Source organism: Protopterus annectens, chromosome 4.part1 (assembly GCF_019279795.1).
Source record: "Protopterus annectens isolate FY-2018-M chromosome 4.part1, PAN1.0, whole genome shotgun sequence".
Taxonomy (NCBI): domain Eukaryota; kingdom Metazoa; phylum Chordata; order Ceratodontiformes; family Protopteridae; genus Protopterus; species Protopterus annectens.
In genome coordinates, this window is record NC_056734.1 from 700208627 (window position 1) to 700226751 (window position 18125).

The 18125-nt window shown below is 40.8% G+C and overlaps 1 protein-coding gene across 1 annotated transcript in view; it reads right to left on the reverse strand.

Annotated features, from left to right (window-relative positions):
- MLF1 (myeloid leukemia factor 1) overlaps positions 1-18125 on the reverse strand; it is a 609081-nt gene that overhangs the window by 239221 nt on the left and 351735 nt on the right. The window lies entirely within an intron of this gene.

Consider the following 18125-nt stretch of genomic DNA (forward strand, 5'->3'; position numbering starts at 1 on the left):
GTTCGTGTCATACTTAAAGGAACATAAACGTAAACTGACAGTTAATGAAATCAACAGGATACAAATATTTTTTTCCTGCAAAAACAAATTTTATCAACATACTTTTTAACTCAACACAGATTGTGCAGTTTTCATGCATGGTGCAAGTTTACCATGTCCTGACGGCTGGAAAAATATTATGTCAATCACCACAAGCTCATATTTTAGAAATATTTATACAACTGGATCAGCCCAATACTAAGGATATTTATCCTTTTAAATGTCAGAAACATTCTTTTTTCTCTTCTGTCTTCTTTACAGACAGTGTTACTTCATTCAGTATTAGTAACAAACAAGTTAATGGATTACCCCCTACCCCTTCCCCAAAACTATTTAGAGCAGAACTAAGTTTCTCTTTCTAAAATAGTCTATTATATGTATTTGCACTCCCTTGTCGTGTGTTTTCCAGCTCCATTCTTCTTTTTTTTTTTTCATTTCTCCATACTTGATCATGGTTTTCTTTTAAACCTCTTTTGTTTAGGGCCAAATATACCATTTGTTCCTAACTTTCTTCTGAAAAATGCATCATCTTCAATACCATTTTTTTTCTTTTTCCCCATTAACTGCTTTATTTCTTTCATTTGGGTTGATCCCTGGGTTTCCATTTCCTTGTGATATTAGCCACAGGCATTAGCAACAATACTAATTTCCTTACATTAGTTGACGGTCTCATGTTTCACCAGCTCAACAACATAATTTCCTTAATTATCTGTTTCCTCCCCTGTTAATTATTGAATACACTCCTGTAATGCTTTTTTTAAATTTGTGTAATCCCACACATCCCCAGATGATGTGATTTCACATCCCACTTTCTTCTGCGTTGCATCTCCAGCATTTTCCCTCTGTGTCTGAGAACATTCTCCTAATGCTTTCAGGCAATTCCAACCAAACATTCTGGATTTCCTAGCTTTAACAGCTAGCTGGGCAGGCAGGCAAATGTCATGCCCCTCTTGATGTGTAACCACAACCTTTCCCATGTTTTTTAGTCCTGTGTATGCCTTGATTTGAAATCCATTGGACTCTTATTTGCCCTGATAATTACAGATTTTATCTCCCTCGGATCAGATCTGGCTTCCAATATATAATCCACATCGGTGGCACTATTAGTGTTCGAGATTCAACTGTCAGATCGCTTTTTCTAGGTGAGGCAACCCATATATGCTAACTGTTCTCTAACTCTCAACACTAATGTTATCCTGGTCTCCGCCCACTCACAGTCCATTACTGTGTCCCCTATCCAAATTTATTCACAAAATTTAATTTACAGGCCTTGCCTTTTCCAATTTTTACTGTGGACTCCCTGTGCTTTGATATTTAAGGCATAGCCTTAAGAAGTATCCTTCCTTTCCAATTAGAAATTTCTATTTGTTATGTTCGGTTATGAAATTTTTAATGTACTACTGAAAGCACTGCTGTTTGCAGTCTTTCTCGAAGGCCTTCCAGGCCACTATTGAATCTTTCTAATCACATTATTTTCCATTTAGGTTAAGTAGGAATTTGCCTGATTCAAGTAAGGCAGTCTTACATGTGTTGCTCTGTAATACTCTTAAGTCAGGCAGCTCCAATTCTCCCTGGTTTACTGGTAATAATTGATCTCACTTCACCCTACTTGCTTTGCCTCCCCTAATACATTCTTTCAGTTACTTATTTATCTTCTGACAGGTCTCTTCTATGGGTTGGGAATAAGCCTGCCCACACGTATAACCAAAGGCACTAAAACTATTTTGACTGCCTGTATTTTGCTGCCCAAGTCCATCCATATCACTTACTTAAATATTTAAAAAGTCATTTACTTCAATATTCTTGATGCCATGTACTTAAACAGAGAGATGCATAGCTCATATTGACTAACTTCAGCCTTACTAAGTAATGATCATCTGATTATAACTGCATATAAAAGAGTTAAAACACTATTAAGTAAGGACTTAAACAGCAGAGATAACTGCATCATGAATATCTTCACAGATTATGATAGAGCTAGAAGGGAGTTGGAAAACTGTGAAGAGACTGCAGACATCAAGAACAGAATCATTTACAAAAAGTATACTTTAAAGACTAAACATTTAATGTATATAAAGACAGTTGGAGATCAAGAAAATAAAAGAAATATGATAAGCATAAACTGCAACTACATAACACAACATAAGTAAAGCAAAACTTGTCAGAGATTTGGCATGCATGGCTAGGCTTAAAAAGGCCCTTGTGGTCATTAGCCTAGTAAACACTTATGAAGCTAGAAAATAAAATATTATTTAAGAAACAGAAAGCAATGCGAAATACAAAAGTGAAAAAATACCAAACAAAACATTTAGGGAAGTTAGAGTAAAACAACTATGCAGAATACTTTAAAACTGATCTAGTAAAATATCAAGGAAAAGGAATTCTTAATCTAATCATATGTGAAAACCACAGTACTGAGTGTCCAGTTACTTGGAAACGAATAAGCAAAGAATACAGTTGTTTCAGAGATGGATTAGCAAAAAAATATTCTCAGCCCTCAAAAAGCTAAGATTCCTAAAAATTATTTTCACAAGTTTCTTTTTTTTGGCTATAGGTTCCTCCCTTAGTCAGTTGATCTTATCTGATGTGGCAGTGTGTCTCTCTAAAGTCAATACTACTTGCGGTACTAAATATTTCTCAGCAGGCTGACTGGTTTTATTATCCCTCAATTGCCTGGCGTCATTAGCCATCATTATGTGTGAGTTCCACAGGGGAAGATTATTTATTTATTTATTTGACTGGATATGTCCGTCTGGGCATAAGCCCCTTTTCAGCTGAGGCCCAGGGAGAAACACTCCATTGTTAACATACAACAATTAAACAATAAGTAATACAATAAGCAGACAGAGTAATAAATAGTGCAAGTTAAACATTAGCAAAACCAAAGTCAAATAATACTTCAGTTGACAAGTAATAAAGTATAAAACAAAGGGGTTCCTAGTACAAATAGAACAAGGGAAGACATTCTAAATACAGATGATTAAGTGAGTACTTGGTATCAGTGATGTAGAAATTATTTCAGAGGAAGTATGGAAACCAATTACAGATAGAGAAGAGATATTAGTGAGGAAGAGAATTCAAATAAGATGAAGGTGTAATGCAGAATTGGGTTAAATCAGGGTGAACTAGCAGGAGAGTTAAGAATTAGTTAACAGATAGTATGACTTAGGAAAGAGAGACAGGGAGGTTAAGAAGGAAAAGGAAGTATAAGAAAAAAGATGAGTGGGCAGGAGTAGGAGGAGTGAGGGAGAGAGTAGTAGAAATATTTTTATAATACACAGAAAGTTAGGAGGAGGATGGACGTTAGTATGGATGGAAGGAAGTGGTAAGGAAAGTGAAGGAGGGGAAGAAAAACAGGTGGAAAAAGGTGGAAAGATGAGATTGGGGAAGGAGGGAATATATAAGTGGGGTGGTTACACTTACATTTCCTAGAGCTAAGTAGGTACTGTTGGAGAGCTGTTTTAAAAACTTGGTTATGAGTGATATTTCTAACAGTCAAAGGAAGCTTATTCCATGTGAGAGCTGGAAGGTAGCAGTAAAGGTTTTGTCCATAAGATTTTTTTGGCTTGTGAATCTGTAAGAGGCATTGGTCAGCACTCCTAAGGGGCTGAATTGTATTACAGAGAGAACAGAAGACAGACTGGGGCAAGAAGAGAGATTAAAGATGGTGTGGATTATAAGAAGTCAAGAGTAGCGGAGCTGGTTAGGAAATTCTAACCAGTTAAGATTGTGAAGAGCAAGGCAGTGATGAGTTTTAGGTGACATGTTAACAGCAAATCTGGCAATTTTGTTATATGTAGTTTCTAATTTAGACAGAAGAGAGGACTGTGAGTTAGTTAGAACTTGGGAGCAATATAAGAGGTTGGGACGCAAATAGGCCTGGGCAAGTGAGATTCTAGATTTAGGGGTGAGGAACTTTAGGCTTGACATTAGGGTTGAGAGCCACCACTGCTTCCCACAACAACTAGGTTAGCTTGGACTTGTTCAGCCATAATATCTTACAGATGCATATATGCAGGCAGGCATACATGTGAAGGACGGTGTGATGCTGGACTGTTGCTCACTTCCATGGGCAGCATAAGCCTACAGATAACCTCGACTCGATCAGTGCAGCATATCTTCTCCTAGACAGGTGCCCTACCTTCCCACCTGAGAGAATTGAGTGGGTGAAACTCCTTCATTCCTCTTTCTCCTTCTGCCAGCAAATGCTTGAGCTGTTAAACTTAAGTCCTGGCTCACAGGGCTTTTTCTCTCTCTAGACCAGCTGAGCTAGCTACAAAAGGTGTTTGGGCAGACAAAGGTTGACATAACATAACCAATAACACCCCTGACAATAACCGCTAGCTTGATGTTAGCAACAAACAATATCATTGGGTAACTAGTAAGACTTTGAGGTATGATGCAGTCACTAATGGAGACTTAAAACTGTTGTGTAATCAGTTGCTATTATCAAGACTATTTAATAAGAACTACATACAATGTGACAGCCCAACTAACTGAAAGAAAACAGTATTTAAAAATATAAGCATCAGAGTTGGGATTAAAAACCATAGGCCCCATCAGCCTGTTGTCCTGTGCTGGTAGGGTTTTTAAAAAATGGTATTACAGACCTTGTTAAAGAAATCAGGAGAAAGAAAACATGTTAATACCGTCATATTGCCACTGTTCACAAGGATTAAGTCTGTATATTCAGTTTTCCACAGTAGCTTAAATAGTGCCTTAAATAACACATTTCAAGCTAATGGCGTTTTTTTTTTCCTTGACAGTGAATGCTTCTGGCAAGGTAGGTCATCAACTGCTGACAGGAAAAACTTCAAAAGCACTGCCATATCCCATACATTTAACTAAACAGATTAACAACTGGTTAGCTAGCACAGAAACCGTATTATGGTATGAAGGATAGCAAGGGGTAAGAACCACTAAGTCAATGGATGCCAGAGGGATCTACACTGGGTCCACATTTATTTTGCCTTTATTTAGCAGTAATTACAATTGCTAGATCTACTTTACACATTCTTACACCCATGACCTTAAGACAGGAAAATAATCTTGGGAGTAGATTACTGTGAGTCTTCAGAAAAGAAAATCAAATAAACTTAAAAATAAATAATAAAAAATAAAATGCTGATAAACTGCAGAAAAAACAAAACAAAACCAAAACCACAGATGGAATTCAGAAAGGTAATGGTGAGTGATGAGCCTATTTTTACCCCTTGAGATAAGCATTTCTGATTTAGAGACAACATAAAGGGTTAGTTTTTGCCAAAGTTCGATGAAGGAGCAGAGAATCATTTGGAAATCTTAGAAAAGGAGAGCTGAAATATTTGACAGATTCCCTGAATCAGCTTTCCGCCTCTCATCATATGTTTTGAAGACTTCTGCAGCAGAAGGTCCAAAAAACTCATCTCTGTCCAACGAAAAATTCAAAATTTCATTCTTAATATTCTCTGGGAGGCTCTGAGAAAACAGCCAGGCAAACCTCTTCAACACAGTTTCAGTAGCAGCAAGCCTATAACAGGTATCCACAGTCTCATAGGCACATTTTACACAATTAATTGTGACATGGGGAACAGCAGAAACCAAATTACTCAAAGCAGATTTCTTCTCACAACAGGAAACCAATGACAAAACATTCCTTGTAGTTTCATAATTAGCCAGAATAAATTTAAACATGAGCCTGACAGTTTAAAATTCTAAAAAAAGTAAAGTTGCAGAAGCATACAGTTTTTCTCCAAACTTGTCAAAAGCCTTCTCATCCTTGTCGGAAAGACAGAGATTAGAATTAACAAACTGCATAACAGCAGCTGGACTCACTAAAACAGTAGCTACTGTGATAAGTAAGGGACTGATATATATATATATATATATATATATATATATATATATATATATATATACATATATATATAAAATGTGAAAGACTGAGGACCTTTGTATAATCTATCACCTTTTCAGGGGCAGCAAGCTGAGTGTCAGGGAAACCTTAGGCTATGACAAACACATCCTCCAAAGCAGACAAAACTAGAGGGATAGGAGAGGGTTCTGAAAATTCCAGTTTTAACAAATCATAATAATTTATTTTCCCACTAAAAACAGATTGATTTTGGAAAGTCTCAGAGAAATGGAATCCCTCACAGGGAGATTCAGATACCATACTCTTCTCAAAATCTGAATCAGAAACCTGAGGAGAAAAAAGACTGCACCTGTCCCTTCACATTCCCCTACAGGCTCAATCTCCCGAACCTCTCCAGGAAAAGAGGAATTCCATTTTCTTTTATCAGAAAAAGCTTTATAAGAGGTGTCAAGAGACTGCACAAGACCCTGAGCCATGCCTAATAAATCACTCCTGTCCAGACTAACTGATCATTTTTAGTTTTCTGTTTCTTTTGACAGAAGTTTCTGAAGAGACAGAGACAGAATTGCCAGCAACAACTTCTGCAGGGATGGTCACCATATTCTGGCTAAGTTGGGGCACTTTCCCCTGCCCCTTCTCCCAAGGCCAACAAGACTGGCTCCCCTTGCCCACTAAGGAGGCCTCTACAACCGCAGAGGATGTGTCTAACCCCCAGTCCATGGTGGCTATAGGGATTAAACCAGGGGGATAAGAAGAAAACGATGAGTGGTGTGAGTAGCCACCTTTGGTCACAGCCAAGTGACCCACCTGTAGCTGAGGCAAAATACTAGCCTGCTGTGGTGGTAAAGACTGTTTAAAAATCTTTTTCTTGCTGAGGCTGGAAGAATTTCTAACTGAGGAACCGGTATGTTGTTCCATGGTCAAGCCAAAAATGGTACTTCATTCTCAGGGAAACTTAGCAGCAATACTTGGGTGCATCAGGAAAGTACCAAAAAAGAAAAAAAGAAAAGTTTCTTAAAAAAATTGCAGTAAAAAGCGCTTTAAATACTTTCCCCAGCACCAAAAGGTAAAATAACAGTTTTTCCATAGAAAAAGTTGGGCAACTCTGTCCTTGTGGAAAATAAGATAAGGAGACATAGCCATAAGGACTTGTATCTCTGATTCTCTTCTGGTGGAGGTGAGGGCTACTAGTAGAACTGTTTCCAGGGTGCACAGTTTCACAGATACTGAATGAGCTGGTTCAAAAGGTGGCAATGTAAGTTTTTCTAGTATGACATTCAGGTCCCAAGGAGGAGGTATAGGCTTTCTGGGGGGGTCTGATATGAAGTACCCCTTTCCGAAAAAGTTTGACTTCCAATCTAGAAGCCAGAGGAGGTGATACTGACAGACAAGCAGAGATGGTAGACAAATGGACTGTGACTGAAGAGTAAGTTTGTCCCGAGTGAAATAGCTAACAAAAATAGGAAAGGACCATAGGTACATAAGTAGCCAGAGGGTCCTGGTTTTTCCGTTGACACCACTTGGAGAATATGTTCCATTTAGATACATAATTTCTCCTGGTACTAGGTTTTCTGGCCTCCTGCAGAACATTGAGTACGTCCTCTGAGTATAGGTGTCTGTACGGGATTAGAACCCTACCACCCATAAGGTCAGTTTCAGATTGTTCACCTGGGGTGTAGTGGGATCCCCTGTCCTGTGTGAGCAGGTCTATTCGGTGAGGTAACCTGTGATGATTGCCCTTGGCTAGTAGGTGGAGAAGGGGAAACCAATGCTGTCTTGGCCAAAGGGGGGGTTACCAACAGGATTTTGTGTTTGTCCCTCTATATTTTCCGGAGGACTTTCTGAATCAGTGTGAAGGGAGGGAAGGCAAAGAGGCACATTCCTTCCCAATGAAAGGAGATGGCATCCACTTTCCAAGCTTGTGGATGTGGGTCCCTTGTGCAGAATCTCGGCATCTGTTCTGGGGGGAGGCAAAGAGCTCTACTTGTGGAATACCCCACCTGTGGATAAGGTCCAGGAATACCTCTCTGTGAAGCATCCATCAGTGAGAGGGTGATGAAGTTCTGCTGAGTTTGTCTGCCATGACATTCTCTGTTGAGGGAATATACACTGCTACCAGGTGAATCTGGAGTGATGATGCTAGGTTCTATATCTGGATGGCCAGGCTGCACAGAGGGTAGGAACTGGATCCCCTTCCTTGTTTATGTATCACAGTAATGTCCTATTCTCTGTGATCACTTTCAGGGTTCCTGGCTGAAAAGCTGATTTGAATGTTAGTAAGGCTAACAGTAGTGCCCTTATTTCCTTGATGCTGAGGTGGTCCTTTTGTCTTAGGTTGGACCATCTTCTTTGTACAGAGAATTGATTCTGCTTTATTAATAGCACTGAAACGCCATCCCAAGTCTGATGCAACTGTGGAGACCTGTTGTGGGGGGGGGGGGCTGGAACCTGTAAGGGGGGGTTCCTTGGTTGAGGTGAAGTGCTGATACCCACCATTGGAGTTCCCTCTTCAGACACTGAAGTAGGGGAAGGGGCGAGTCCATGGGCTGGGAGTGTTGGCTCCATAAGTTTTTTAAGGATCCACTGGATTTTTCGCATGTGGAGTCTTGCCAGAGGCAACAAGAGTATAAGGGATGCCATGTGGCCTAACATTCTTAGGAATTTCCGAGCTGGCAAGGAGGAGTGGGTGAGGAGTTTTTTGAAGTATAGACAAAGGTCTAGGATTCTTTGGCCTGGAATGAAGGCTTTCATTCTGTCTGTTCTGATTCTGCATCCCAAGAAAACCAAGTCTTGAGAGGGGGTCAAGTGAGACTTTTCGTGGTTTATGGTAAACTCTAATTGAGTTAGGGTGAAAATGACCTGTTGTGGCTAGAGCAGAAGGACTTGGTGGTCTTGATGAAGAATAAGCAGGTCATCTAGATATGGGTATATCTGTATACCCTGTGTTCTGCAGTGAGCAATGAAAGGCACTAGACACTTTGTGAACATTCAAGGAGCAGTTGAGAGTCCAAAGGGCAAGGCAGAGAATTGAAAATGGCAAGAACCTATTGCAAAGCAGAGGAATTTCCTGTAACCTGGATGTATAGGAATGTGCAGGTCGGCATCCTTCAAATCCAGGGATACTATGAAAGCCTGTGTTGGTATGAGTGGTAAGAGCAGGGGTAAGGTAATCATTGTGAAGCTGGGTACCTTGAGAAAGAGGTTTAGGAAAGATAAGTCTAGAATTGGCCACCATGGGCCTTCTTTCCTTGGTACCAGAAACACGTTTCTTTGTGGGTAGGGTATCTCTTCTATGGTGCCCTGAGCTAGAAGTTGTTGAATTGATGGGTGGGAAAAGGTGGGCTTGGTTTGTAGGTGGTTGAGGAATACCTTGGAAGGGGGGGGTAACATCCACCAAGTCATGAAATATCCCCTCTGAATGATGGCGAGAACCCATTGTTCTGATGCAATTATCCGCCAGGAGGGTAGGGAGAGGGTGAGATGAAGGGATGGGGGGTGTTTGGGTCTAAGGGTGGCAAGTCACAGTGGAGGTGGTCTGGTTTGGTCAGACTGACTCTGAAAGGGTGTGGTGGAAGAGATTGTGGGAAACCTGGGAGTAAAGCTTTTCCTTGGTTGTCTACGCCCCTTTGACTGAGGAGCTGGGTGTGAGGACTGTCTTCTAACAAAGAAAGGTTTTTGTGGGTAGTTCCTGTGGTATCTGGGTATAGGGGATACCAGTAAATGTTTTAGGTTTTGTAGTTCTTTTCCCTTTTCTTGAAGGGATTTGAGAAGCTCTGCTGAGGCTTGGCCAAATAGGGCCTTATTCTCCAGGGGTGCTTCAAGCAATTTTGTTTGTACATCCATAGGGAGAGGTTGTAGTTTTACCCAGGAATATCGCCTCAAAACTGATCCTGATGCAGCAGATTTTGATGAGGCTTCCACAGCATCATAACTGCACTTGGAGTGCCTAGTCACTTGGGATGCTGTGGAAAGTAGGTGTTGATTTGGGCTTTAACGAGAGAGTCAGGAGGCTCAGAGAGGAGGGTAGAAGCTTTGGTGATGGCATCCAGAACATACCTAGCCATATGTGTTTGGTAGTTGAGAGCTCTTATAGCCAGAGTAGAGGAGGTATACACTTTCTTCCCTAGTCTGTCCATGAATTTGCTGTCTTTATCCGTGAGGTAGAGAGCAGCAGAAGGCAATTGTCTTGATGTTTTGTCAGCAGAAACTGCGATAACTGCTGGGTCTGCTGGAGAATTTTTAAAAAGGAACTGGGTTTCCTGAAGGACCGTAGAGAAATGGTCCGAACATTTTGAGACTGGTGGTTGTGAGTCTGGGGACTGAGAAGCAGCCAAGAATGCATTCTGGAAAGCAGGTAGCAAGGGGGGCACAGCAGAAGAAGATGGTTGCTCCATTTGTAGTAAGTCAAAGTACTTTTTCTTGGTGTCAGATACTTCTGATGCCCGACACTTAAAATGTTCCCTCATGAGGGAGATTGTGTCTCCAAAGGTGAATTCTTCCCCTGGGGACTCAGGAGTAATGGAGTCCTCCTCCTCTGGGGTAATGAAATCCTTGGGGGAGTCTATTTGTGATTCATAAGTAACAGATTCCTCTTAAGAGGAGCAGTTTTCCTCTGATACCTCTAAAGGGGGTCGAGGAGAGGGGCCAGGTAGTAATTGTTGCGTCTGCAAGGCCAGAAATGCCTTGACTTTGTGAAAAAATTCCCATCCAGGAATCGGTTGAGGCTCAGGATGCTTTACTTTTTGTTTTCTCTTCAAAGGGATAGCTAGTGTAGAAACAATTGGAGCTGACGTCTGTTTGGGTGGAAGGATAGAAGCAGGGTCCTCTGACTGAATGAGCCATGGTTCCCCTCCATCAGGATCTGATGACTGATTAACCTCAGCAGACATACCTAAGGTTTCCACCATTCCAGCTTCCATTGAGGTTCCCGGGCCTGGTTTGGAAATGGCGGTCTGAGAAGATCCCGGGTTTCATCAGCCTCAAGAATCTGCTTGGATGCCTGAGGCACAGCGTTGGGATTCTGGCCTGATTTTCTTGGCCTTCTTTCTTGGTGACTTGTCGGACAGGCCTACGCCACCTTCCATATCGAGAGCAAGACGTCGTAATCTCCGATTTTCCAAATACAGTTTTAATGCGGCTAGACGGCTGTGAAGTGTTTTTGGGATGAAAGACTTGCAAATAGGGCAGGACGTATGGTCGTGGGTCTCGCCTAAGCAAAATAGACTTTTCGTGCATGTCCTTGTGAGAAATTTGTCTCCCACAAGCACACTTCCCCTTTCTAGTTGACATGTACGTCTTAACAGTAATCAAAAGGCAAAGAAAAGCCCAACAGGGCACTTATCTGTATCGGATGACTGAAGCGGTCATTTGGTCTGGAGCGGTTACTAACTGGTTGTCTGAAAAACATGATCTACCTTCGGAACTGGCAAACAGGAGTCCAAAGTTCACTGCAGCAGAAAAATTTTGAAGAGGGACCGTGCAGACGTCACTTTTATAACCTACGTCGATTTATGGCCCTGACAAGAGACGTCACACATACCCTCCAGGAGCAAAGACTTTGGTATACTGGCCGGATAGCAGCGCTGCAGGTAGCAGCCTCCCTACTGTAATGAATACTGCAACATGAAAATAAAGGGACATCATTTTTTTCTAGCTTAAAACCATTACTTTTTGAGATAAAGTAAGTCTTCTGTAAGAAAAAAGTAAAGTGGGAGTTTTCCCAAAGCGAACATATCTTCTCAGCACCTGAACATCATTAGCAGACCATTAATCCTTGAAAGTCCACATAGGAGTGCTCTTCTTGGCTGCAGGAAAACAATGAAGGGCTTGGCACTCAAACAGGATTTTTAGGCAGCTCACCTTGAGCTGATTAATGGTTTGGGATCATGGGAGGTGTTCTGAAGCTTTGCAAGCTGGCCAGCAGTTATATCCTATAGATCAGAGAGCACGTGCCATGTGCTGTATCTTTAAGAAGCACGTCAAAGAATGAGCGTGCACATATAAATGTTAAGCACACGTCATTCCTAGTACCCTTTTGAGAGTGCAGCCAGACAGTAACCATGTATGATTACAGCAGTTAGTTTGGATATAAGTTACTTAAGTTAGTCAGTAATCTTCTATCGTGATATGTTTTTATAAAATAAAGCTGCTTGAACAGAAACCACAAAGACTCTTCTATTGTGTCCAAAGTAGGAGAGCGACATGGTGTCAGAACTGGGATTGCAAAGAATAAGATTTGGAGCCATGAGGAGCGGGCAAAAACAGCAAGATAGGACCACCATGGCTCTAAAATCCAGTATTAATTTATTCACAAAGTAAAACAGGATAAGCGCTTTCACGTGAACAACTCACGCTTCATCAGATCTCACAAGAGAACAAACAACACAGTTTAAATATCAGTATATCGTGCCAATTAACTAAGGTAACAAGCATCAATTAATCAATTTAAACAGAACCCATTAAAACAAATTAAAAATCAAAAGAAGCTAAAAGAGCTTTAAAGTGCAAGGCATAGGAAGCCATTAACCAAAAAATGGCTTCCTTATCCACTTAATAACAAATTAATTTATTCACTTGATCATTTAAGGGACCATGCCTTCAGTGCAGGTTTTATGCTGACAGTTTTTGAGCCCAGGATAAATATGGGCACGTAATATCAGAATCCATTTCAACTCAATGGACTCCAGATGATTATTTAAGTTACGCCCTCTATTATTCTTATGTACAAGCTGTAAAACCATGACGCTAAGGCTATGTAAATTATAGACAGCAACGTGCTTTGCCAAAGCATTCTGTAAGTGCATGTTCTTTATCATAGAGATGATTATACATCCTATCCTTCAACATCCTAGAGGTCCTGCAAACATAGAAGCAATCACAGCACTTACAGCTGGCAAGGTACACTAAATTACTGCTGTCGCAGGTGGCATTAAACCTGGGAGAAAACTTGAAATTCAGGACAGGGTGACTAAAACACTGTCGTAGATATCACACTACACATGTTGCAGTTTCCACAAGAAAAGGTGCCAAGTCTTGAATCCCTCACACTCATATCATCACCAACATATTTGACTTTGTCATTACACAAACAGTTTCAAATTTAAACTGTTTCTATAGACAAAACATGGTGCCTCCCCAACTATGCTGGCTGTAACAGGATCCACAGTAAGTACATGGCAATTACGTCTGACAATGTCCGTCATAACTGCATTGTCAATGGCATAAGTTGTTGTGAAACAAAGCCTATTTCCCCTGTAATGTTTATCCATACCACACCCTGATGGTCTGGGATTATCAGAAACCTCCGTCTTAGCTCTATCTAATATGGACTTACTATAGCCCCTAACATCAAACAAACAATCTAAAAGATCCACTTGGACATTCAAGTCATGGGGTCCTTACATATCCTTTTAACTCTATGGTATTGCCCTTTGACTATATTGCGAAAAACAAACATGGGATGCATGCTACTGAATGCCAATAGACTATTCTTCCAACAAGGCTTTCGGTAGAGACTAGTAGTTATTGTGCCAGAACCATTCTTGCACAAAGTGACATTCAAGAAGTCCACACTAGCCATAGAAGATGTCACTGTGAATTTCAGAAAGTCAGCTGTAGATTCTAAATAGTGGATAAACTCACATAAATCAAAATATTCCCCAACCCAAAACAAAAGAATGTCATCAACAAACTGCCTATACAGGCGGACATGTGAGTAATGGGGTACAGTCAAACAAAAACCTCTTCTCCCAACAATATACGACTAAATTAGTGTAAGAATTTGCACACGGGTTGCCCATGGTGACACCCCATTGCTGCAAATAAAGTAGACCATCAAACATGAAAACATTTTTAGAAAGAACCATGTCCAACAAAGTACACAACAGTATTACATCATTGTTTCCCATTACATCTATACCATTCAGCATCTCCCTAATAGCTTCTAGGCCATACTCATTAGGTATGGATGTAAATACATTTTTTTTACATTGAGTGTTACCAATATACATCCAGGGCAAAGTTTCTCTAGTGTATATATCTATATCATCTAACATCTGAATGGTATCCTTCAGAACAGTAGAGATTCCTTTCACTATAAGTCCCAGTTTTTTTCTCTATGTAAACTGACATGGTTTCAGTCACCCATCCACCACCTGCAAAGATAGGCCTCATAGGAGGTGAGCTCAGAGATTTATGCACTTTCGGTAGGCCCTTAATGTGTGGGATAAAAGGATGTTCAACACACAAATAACAATATAATTCAAAATCAATCTGCCTGCACATTAATAGATCATATAAATTATCCTGAACCTGTTCAACTACTTTCGTGAACTGTGCAACATCTAAAGCAACATAGGTTTCTGTGTCTTGCAGCAACTCATACATAGTACCAACATAATCCATATAATTCATGTGCACAATCCCTCCACCCTTGACAGCCGGTCTAATAATCAAATCAGCATTATTCTGTAGAGACAATAAAGCCTCCCTTTGGCCAGCATTCAAATGAAAATGGGAGTATCTACATACATTCTTATTATAAAACCACTCATATATAACCCACTCACAGGTTTTTATAAAACAATCAACACGTGCTGGCAAGATGGGGGTTATATGAACTCTTGCATCTCAATGAGCAACCCTGTCCAGTACATTCAGTAGTGTCTTTCAAATGTAGTAGCTTCAGTGCAACACTACGCTCTAACATTCTCAAATCTGTAAGCAAAACAGTCACATCCATACCCGAAGGGATAAAAGATAACCCTTTGTCCAATAAAGAAGACTCAGCAGAGTTTAGAATGTGATTAGATAGATTAAATACTAAACTGTTCATCTCCTGGTTCGTCGATGCATATTGCTGCCTTCCCCCGAATACTTCCTCTTGCGTCGGCCCCAACTGCTGGACCTCGTTTGGGATGTTGTACGTGCCTTCACTGGCAATGGTAAAAAATGTTCCATATTCAGCAATGAGAGCACTTTGGGTCTAGCATCAAGGTCAGAAGCAGAATTATGCAAAGTCTGCTGATTAGGTGGAGGCGTCTGACCCTGTGTCAGGCCAGGTGAAAGTTCCAAATGCTCTACCAAAACACTGCTGTTAGCAACAGTTACCAGCTCAGTCAAAACAGTAGAAAGAGCCGACACTGGCTGAGAAGCCAGTAAGTTGTGCAAAGCATCATTCCCAACTGAGTCAGGAACCAAACTTATATTGCGAGTAGTATCCACCTCAACATTGATAATGGTGTTATTCCTTGGCCAAACAAAGATATTACCAAGGCTAAAATCTTTAAAATCACATTGCAATTTATGTTGCTTAGTTTGCTGTAACCTACTGCTATACAATGAAACGTTCATGTAGGTATTGGATAATATATTCATACATACATCACTCTTGAAACGGCAAGACAGATCTTTATGTGAAGCCTCTACCTTTTTGGTTAATTCTTCCTCAATAGGGGCAAAGTACTCAATCAGCAACTTCATGTACTTATAACCCAGTTCAATATTCAGTTGTTGCCATCTTTTTAACGACTCGGGATGGGTGTCCCCATATGTCGGCATACACAACATCCTCATCCCACGCGGAACAACATGAAAGTGAATGCTGGCTTCCAAGTGCCGACGCTGCCAAGCCAGCCTCTGTAATTTGTACAAATAATTTTCAAGCTCTTTTAACAGAGCGCTAAACTCTTGGATATTATCAACAGTACCTGTGGGCAAGGATGCAGGCAGACACTCCAAATCCGAGTTCAGTAGAGGATTATTTTGTTGCATAAAAATATTATTTAATTTCGTCTGTATATCCATTCTCAAAGGATTATAGTCCAACTCCAGAGACGTTGTTTCGGCCATGTGGGTGCAGTAGCACCAGATGAGAACGGCAAATATAAAGATAAATGTGCAAACTGCTGCCCAAAGGTCCACACCCAGAGAACGAAAAGTAATCGGGCAAAAACAGCAAGATAGGACCACCACGGCTCTAAAATCCAGTATTAATTTATTCACAAAGCAAAACAGCATAAGTGCTTTCACGTGAACAACTCACGCTTTATCAGATCTCACAAGAGAACAAACAACACAGTTTAAATATCAGCATATTGTGCCAATTAACTAAGGTAACAAGCATCAATTAATCAATTTAAACAGAACCCATTAAAACAAATTAAAAATCAGCAGAAGCTAAAAGAGCTTTAAAGTGCAAGGCATAGGAAGCAATCAACCAAAACCTGGCTTCCTTATCCACTTAATAACAAATTCATTTATTCATTTGATCATTTAAGGGGCCGTGCCTCCAGCGCAGGTTTTATGCTGACACAGTTATTGAGCCCAGGATAAATATGGGCATGTAGTCTGGTGTTAGAACTGGGATTGCAGAGAATAAGATTTGGAGCCATGAGGTGCAGAGATGACAGTGAAGTTAAACCAAGAAAAACGAGCCAGAAAAGAAGCAAAGTTAATGTGAATACGCACAAGCTACTAATTTCATAAAAAGGACAAAACGGGGCATTACACAGGCACAGACACATTATTAAACAAGTGTGAGGCATAAAAGGATTATTAACTAAAGGAAATGTTTAAAGTAAAGTTGGTTGACAAAATGATTAACAGAAAAGTAAACTGAGCATGTTTAAGCCAAAACGGGCATGTTTAAGGCAAAACGGGCATGCTTACAGTAAAACGAGCACAAGAAAAGTACAATGGGCGTGAAAAGAGATTAAACGAGCAAAACAAATAATAATGGCAAAAAGGGGCACAATAAGTGTAAATTAAGCAAGGTAACTGCATGTTTTTTGGCAAAGTGCTGTGTTTTGGCATAACTATGGCTTTGTATTGTATCAAGGGCACAAAGTATCTCAAAGTGTGTAGAAGTGCTTACAGTGTGCGCTTATTATTGTGCATGTATTTCGAAGAGTTATTGGTGTGCAAAGTGCAACTATTTCATGAAGTGTAGTCAAAGTATAGTCACTTTGAAAAAGTTTCTTGTTCTGGGTGTGTCTATTCACAAAGTGCCGCCATTAGTGTGTTCCTTGCACTATAGAGAATTGCCTAGAAAGGTACTGCCATTTTGAGGAAGTTTTAGTGTGTTGTGTACTGTTTATTTGCAGAGTGCCATTACTTCGAAATGTTCATAAGTTTGTACTAGGCTAATGGCCCTGGAGCCTTTACAATCCTAGCCCCAAAAAACTGCCCAGGCACCGTGCAACCAGATGTTAGTTCACTGTGCCCCTATTCAGTAGGGCAACTAGAGTGATCCCTGGAGTGAACTTTCTGTTACCTATCCACTCGTCAAAATTTCTCTTGAAGAGGGCCAGCGAGGTGCTCTGCTTGACATGAATGGGAAGCTTATTTCAGAATATGGGAAGTCTTTGGGAGATGAACCTGTCCCTTCAGCATGTTCTGTTAATTGCGGTAATGAGGTTGTGATCTCTGGAGCATATGGCATAGGGGGATTGGGATTTCTTTAGGTGTAGCATTTCAAGTAGGGCTGGGTCGGACATGGCTTTGTAAGTCAAGCAGAGATCACCAATAAGTAGAGGATGAGACTGAGATCAGCCGAAGTTTCTTGAGTCTGTCCCTGTACGACTTGTGTTTAAGGACTATGATCCTTTTTGTGAGGTACTTTTGTGGACTCTCCAGCTGTTGTAGGTGTTGTAGGTGTCTGGTCAGGCACATGCCAAATGGGGGCATTATATTCGATGACTGATCTAATGAGGGATGAGTAGAGAAGGATGATGACCTCTTTCTTCCTGGATGCGAAACCTTTGGTTATAAGATGTGCCACGTAGAAGGACTTTCTGACCACAATGGCAATGTGGTGGTTGAAGGTGAGGTGGCTGTCAACTTGGGTGCTCAGATCTCTTATGACCCCTTTAGTGTTCATTGGGCTCCCATCAATGTGGTAGTTCATGGGAACGAAGTTTTTTTCAAAGGGGATGATAACAAATTTTTTGGCATTAAGCTTCAGGCCATGGTTCCGACACCAGTCATTGGTCTCAGCCAAGCCCTTTTGTAGGATGTCTGAATCATTTGGGGAGTTGATAATGACTCCTAGCTTGCAGTCATCAGTGAACTTGATCAGTCAGAGTCCTTCTGTGTTAGCCTGGACTTCTGAGAAGTAGATGCCAAACAAGAGAGTGCCCAGGACCTAGCCCTGTGGGACTCCATTCATGACTGGTCAACAGTCTGACTTGAAATCTGCAACTTTCACTTTGTGGGTCCTGTCTGTGAGCCAATG